The sequence below is a fragment of the Cibotium barometz genome, chromosome 42 (genome assembly GCF_041138505.1).
Source record: "Cibotium barometz isolate CiBa-2024 chromosome 42, ASM4113850v1, whole genome shotgun sequence".
Lineage (NCBI taxonomy): Eukaryota > Viridiplantae > Streptophyta > Polypodiopsida > Cyatheales > Cibotiaceae > Cibotium > Cibotium barometz.
The window spans coordinates 39,682,114-39,689,395 of NC_141087.1; positions in this window are offsets into that span (position 1 = coordinate 39,682,114).

Genomic DNA, 7,282 nt, shown 5'->3' on the forward strand with positions numbered 1-7,282 from the left:
CCCAGTGCCGCTTTTCACATCACGTGGCGACCACTCGACTGTCTTCGCCTCCCTCTCTCTGAATCCCCAGCAAGGCGGTCACCATCTACAAGGCGGCTCGTCCACCTGTCTCTCTCGGCTCACTGTTCTTCTCCATTTCATCACAAGGCGGCCATCTTCCGGCCTCGCCCTGCGCTCAACTCTGAGGCGGCCACTTCTGTCCTCTGACCACCGGCGACCCCACGGACACCTCCTTTGCCTTCACTTGCGCCAGTCAGCTGCGCTACCCGCTCTCCGCTCGAGAAGCTCCCCCAGTCTCTGCACGACGGCCTTCAGCTCCCAACGTTGGCTCTGTCTGCTCCAGCGCTTCCGGCTGCGCCTAGCCACACAACACCAAAGGGCCCTTAATCTCTGGTCTTGCGCTCCCGGCTCCAAAGGCCGCTCCCTCTGTGCAGCCTTGCTAAGCCGGCTCCCCTTGCTATCCTTTGCGCCTCCACACCAACCTTGCGCCTCCACGCTGCGTTACCACCACAACGCGGCCGCAGGCATATTGCGCCTCCACGCTGCGTTACCACCACAAGGCGGCCTCCTCAGCATATGCCTGCGGCTATGCCCGAGAGCCAAAAAAAACAAGGCGGCTACCTTCCTTTTTCTGCAGCTCCGCATCACCCGCCGACTCGCCAACTTCTCGCGTCTTCCTTTCACGTGTTGGCCAACGCTGGCAAAAATGTAAACAGCCATGTGGCCTTTGCTTTATTGGCCACATTAATATTATTATTTTTATATTTTTCTTCTAAGGCCTAGAAGATGGCCATCATCACTCTTTCGCTCCATCCAATGATTTTGTGCCATTACTATCCACATGTAGCCACTCTATCTCTTCCATTTCACCATATACAAGGTAACACTAGCCCCATAATCTTTTAACTACTCCCATGCTTCCACACACACTTCAAATACAGCTTCGAGTGCCCACTTTATTTTGAACGCATACACATACGAGCCATCGAACGGCTGATACCACCTGCAGCAGCAGAGCTGACCTTACTCTGGACAGGCCTGTAACAAGACCACAGCAAAACCATTCACCCTGTACACTTGGCAGCGCATTCAAAGCCAAACTCTTCACACATGCCATGCATCCATATGTGCACAAGCCCAAAACACCTCTTAGAAAAACGCCTGACAGTTAGCACCGATATATCTTTGCCAAAGATTCTAGAGCTAGACTATATCAACTAATCCACACCTACCCACTCCACCTTGGTGTAATCACATTATGGACCACTTAAATAGTCACTTTATCTCTTTAGTAGACCTCTTTTGTTGAAGAAGAAGAACAATTTTTAGCCTCTCATCTTGTGTGTTCTCTTCTAGGCTTTGTGTGTGTCTGCTTGCAAGAGCTCAAGCTCCCTTCTCCCCTGCATCTTTTCAATTTTTATTTATTACTGCATAAACCGGCCTACATGGGGTGGAGTTCCTTTGTATCGACATTTGCTAAGGTGGATGACTTTATTGTTGATTCCATGAAGGCTGGTTCCATTAAGACCAAGGAGCCACAGGAAGCTAGGACTGGCACCGAGATTGCCCCAAGTATGGAAAGACGTTTAGGGAGAAAGACTTTGAGATTCTGGGGCCCATGGTTTATCATAGGATTGGCATAAGTATTCCTTATGGGGGTTGGGTAATACTCCTCTTCCTGTTGCTTGTACTATCCTAGTCTCCACTTCATCACACAGCCTAGCTGGTGTAATTACATCACGTAAGGTGAGTGGCCTTTCCAAATCAAAACATCCTTATAATTGGGTCTAGCCTCCTTGAGATACCCCTTTTTTAATCCCATCATCTAGGTATGGTTTCCCCATCCTTAAGACATATAACTCAATCCTTTCTCTCTCAAACTGTCCCAAGTTCATAAATTCATCTCTCATGCGGAAATCCACAAACCCTTCTCTCCTAAAAATTGTAAGAAAATCTTATATCAACTCATCCCAAGTGCCAAATCTTCCATCACTCTCTCTCATACCATTGAAATGCCATGCATTTAAGTGTGGCAGAAAAAATGGATAGCCAATACTCCGGAGTTCTAGAAGTGTTGGCTATTCCTACCACCAGAGGAACTCCGTTACATGAAGATTGGGGTATTCATTATACTCTCCTTTGAAGATTATCAAAAGGGCTACATTAATAGGGTAGTCGTTCACATTCTCAATAGCTCTCTAGATTGGATAGCATCTATGGGGGTGCTCCTTGGTATGCCATGTTGGGGAACAATAAGGATAGATCTTCTAGGGCTCTCTTTGCACCTTCTTGTCTTATTTGGGCTATCTCTGCCTGAGAGATTGAAAAATTTAATAATTTGAACTTTATTGAAAAAGGTCAAAACTTTTACTTTAGTCCCTCCCACGGATTTTAACACATTTTGCATTAAACTTTGGACTAGAGAAAATATTTTGGATTAAAGGATTTTATATTTTGCTTATTAGATTTTTGGTATATCATCAGCATAGTTCTAAAGGAATCATTCATGAGTTTAGTTCACTTGAAGATCTCCATGTTAAGACTTTAACTTTGATTCTTCAAGGCTCTTTAAAAGTCTTTGTCTCCAAAAACAAAATTTTGCATGTCTTCAAGAGGACTATTAGCACTAATCTCACCTTAATGTTCTGGAACCATTACTACTGCTTCATCAACAATGTCTGGTTCCGCTTCGTCTTTGACCTCTGAAGGGGGTGGACCTAAATGAGCTAATAGAATGATGTGGAGACCTAGGCCTAAGCTCTGATACCACATTGAGAACATGGATTGAGCTCTCTTAAATAAAATACATCTATATAATTAAAATCTAATCCTATATTAATGACAATACTAATTTAAGGTGGATGAAAATGAAAAAAACTCATCATGAGTGTGTGTTAATTAAGATGCACTCAAGTATAATTAGACACCAAGATAAATTAGCTTGGATACATAAAGATACTTGAGATAAGTGCAAGTTTTATGTTCATTTACTTGAAAATGGCCCCCTTTTATATGGGTGGGTGTAACATTGGCTTTGCTAGCTCATGTGGGATAATTCAACCTTTGCTCATGTGGCTGCTTTCTAGGCTTTTAATTCATTTAAACTACTCATCCTCAATCTCTTCCAACTCTTGTCCTAAATGGCACCACATTTCTCAACATAACTAAGTTTATCAATGGTTCAACCCACCAGGTATGTATAGATGGAGGGACCATGGCGGGCATAAGGCCTGGCCTAAGGTATGACCCATCCTGCTTAGAGAACTCTTGACCTTGTAGGTACCTTGAGAGCACTTTAATTCATATAAGCTCTACTTTTCCTTTAACACAATGCCAACAACACCTCACCCTAGCCTCCCTGGAAAACTATAAATAAAGGAGGTGGACAGGTGTACGTGGTAGCCTTACAACACAAGTCTAGCCCATGTGCACTTTCTCTCCCTTAACATCTGCTTCTTGAATATGCAAAATTTTTCATCATGCTATTTATCATTGGAAAGGTCTCGAAGAGTAGATTCCAAATGTTCAAACTCCTTTAACTTTTGAGTTGATTTGCAAGAATTTCAGCATGAGCCCATTTCTACGGATAAAGAATGTGTACTAGTCCTTAAGGGTCCAATTTGAGTCTAAATGTCCCCTAGCAAGAGTAGAGAAGAAGAGAACTCTATTAACTGTTGCATAAGAGAATGAATGCTGAGAATACAAATTGACCCTTATCTTGGTCGCCAACCTTCACAACTTGGGTGGCCATGCTTAAAATGTAAGTCCATGGCTATCCAGGACCACCTAGGCTTGTGCAAACATTTAATCTAAGAAATAAATCTCCATAATTAATCCTGTGGTATGCCTTTCATAAACAAGCAGTGACCGTACACGTCAAATATACAATGTTAGAATTTTTAATGTCATCGGCCATATGAAGTGACAATTGCCAATGGATGGCATTAACATTGAAGAGGTGTCCAAATAGGGTTAACCGTTATTCTCTCTCTCTCTCTCTCTCTCTCTCCATACACATACGTGCAAGTACACTCTACTGTTGGCTATGCTTTCAATTTATTTCTCTCCACTTCTATCCCCCATAGTAAGTTCCAACCTCATTTCTATCCCTCTCTCTCACTTGTTGATTTCGTATATCATCTTTCCACATAAGAAGACCCTACTAGTCTTGATTTAACTTATAATCAAATACTGATTGTTTTGTAAGATGTATTCCTCTAATTTAATCAAAATGGAGTATGAAGAAATTAGTAATCATTCAGCCCCACAATGTGATAGTGCAGTTGAGCTAGGTGAAGAAGAATCCTACTTTGTACAACCATCAGCTTGTTCTATAAAGAAATTGTGATGCTTGGCTTTATCAATGATCTGACATTTCAACAAAGAGACAAGCGACCTTGACTTGAGCACGAAGGCTAGAATTTTAGCTATAATATTGTAGCATCCAAAAATTAAAGAGATTGTTAATATAACTGAGCTCCCAAATCATATTGTATCAACGCTGATTGTGGAGAACTTGAAGAGGTCTTTGGCTAGTGTAAAAAATCAAGTACCGCCCAGGTAAAGGAAATGTGGTAGCAGCAGACACCCTCAGTAGAAAAGCCTCCTTGCTTGCAATCACAGTGGTGTCAAATCCATTGATTAATGAAGCAAGAGAGAAGATCATGCAGAATAGATTCTTTGGCCCTATTGCTACCCTACTTATGCAGGAAAGAAAAACTCCTCAGGAGTTGAATCGAGTTTAAGGGTACAGCCTGGATGAAGAAATTATGTATTATAATAATAGGCTATGCATTTCCAATAATGAGGGAACTAAGGGTCAAATTCTGAATGAAGACCATGATATCCTCGTAGAGTAGGACATCTAGGTTTCATCATCAAGACCTACATGTCTGTAAAGAAAAGCTTCTTTTGGCCTGGTCTAAAAAAGGATGTACTTAATGATGTAGATCAATGCCTGATATGTCAGAAAGTCAAAGCCGAGAGAGTAAAAATGCCTAGGAAGTTACATCCATTAGACATCCCCCAGATGAAGTGGAAATATATCAGTATGGATTTTATTACTGGACTACCTTCAGTGCAATCAGGTTACAACTCCATCTTCGTAGTAGTTGACAGACTAACCAAAGTTGCCCATCTGATTCCAGTAAAAGAAACCTACACTACAGTAAATGTGGCCAGAGTGTTCCTTAAGAAAATCTTCAGATTGCATGGCCTACCCAGGAGAATAGTAAGTGATCGAGATCCCAAATTCATGTCAAGATTCTGGATGCATTCTTCGAAGCAGTAAGAACTTTCTTGGATCTCAGCACAGCTTACCACCCCGAGACCGATGGTCAAACTGAAAGGGTGAACCAACAAGTAATCAAAGATATACTTCGGTCATGCTATGGCAGGGAACCCAAGAAGTGGCTAAGCTATCTGCACCTAGTCGAATTCGCCTACAATGCTGCTTATCACCGAAGTATCGGGATGAGCCCTTTCTGTCATGAGAATATATTTTAAGTCCTCTTTAAGAATATTATTTTCCCCTCGAGTAATTTGGGGACGCCTAGGTTACTCTTGCGTCATGCCGGCTAGGTTAATATCAATACGTGCGGTATATGACGTATGATTGGGGCCGTCTATGATTATTTCAGTTAGGTTTGTATGGCAGGGTGATTCCTGGGGTACTTACGCCTGGTAGTCATGAGTTGGTGATGGTTTGTGCCTGTTTGTGAGATTAATTTAATTAGTAATTGGGCTTATATTTTCAAGTGATGAAAATTACGAGGATTGATGAATAATGTCGAGGAGAATGTTTCTTATGCGCCTCATATTTATTTTTACAAGCGTAGCTTGTAACCTTAGTAGTTGATTTTTCTATTTTGATACATTGGGAAAAATACATTTATAATGTTGAATTTATTAAAGACTAAAGGCTTTACCCTAGCCCCAATTTTTGGGACACTCTATTTTTGTTGTGGAAGAGTGTCGTGCTCTCTAAAAGCACACTTTGTATATTTTTGGCGGCTATGGCCTATTTTTGGTTGAAAGCTAATAAAAATACTCTTGTGTGGGGAAGGCCATGCACAAAGGGGGGAAGATTGCACCCAGCATGTTTGTCTTAGAGCTAAGTATTATGTTTGCTATGTTTTTGTTCAATTTATTTGATTTTGTTGAAACGTGCAACGAGCATGTGTTTTCATGGTTGAATTTACGTGTTGAATTTCTCAAGTGTTCCACAAGCTATCCTAGAGAACGATTCCGTTTTCAGTGGTATTAGAGCTTGGGCTAGGAGATTTGTGGAAAGGTGGGAAAGGTCTTCATCAACACAACTCTCAAGAAAGTTGCAGGCTTTTAACTGGTGGGGCAAAAGAAGGGTTTATGGTCTTTAACCAAAAATTCAAATTCTCAAACTAGCTCTACTTCTCAAACCCACTTACCTCTTCCCAAAACCATTCTTCTTTATCAAAAAGTGATTTTACTCAAAGCTTCATAAATTTCAAATCCAACCGTATAGATGGATTCCCCATAGCCAAAAACCTCATGTGATGTGCTCAGTTTTTGCAAAGGTTAAAGGTAGAAGCAACCTATAATGGACGGATTGCATGCTGTGTGAGTTAAGCCATGAAAAATTTAAAAAAAATCAAGCAAAGTGATGCACCGATTTGCAGCCTCACGGGTGAAAAACGTGAGAAGAAGAAGACCACAAAAATCATTACCTAATCTCAAATTAAGCCAAATCCTCAACTTAACCCAATTCTACTTTTCCCAAGCCCAATGCATGTCACATCAACTTTTGGAGCTTTCACACCACCTATTTTCCTATTTCAAGGGAAATTCCAAAGAATTGCAATTTTCAGATTTAGGGTGCAGAAAATTGATTTTTCAGGGCTCAGAGGCTTAAAAAGGCTAAATAAATGCCAAAAAATTCTAAAATAATTTCTAAAAAATTCTCAAAAATTATTACAAAGGTTTGGCCAAGTTTTTAAAATTGTTTGAGCAGTGTTCAAGGTGCAAAAAATTATTTCTTCAGCATTTCGACTAGCCCAAGTCTCCTAAATCACTCGGAATTGCTCGGGACTTGTGCGAAATGAAGGGAATTCGACCCAACCATTGAACCAAAATTTTTGTTTAGTTTCAACACGAATCAAATTGCGAGAGAATTGAGATAAGTACAATCATTTGCTTTATTTACATACATTAAATAATATCAATTTTACTTATTTACATTATTTGCATGAGCACTATGGCAAATTTTTCTATTTTACCTTCAATTCAAGAGCAACTCCAATCTCTA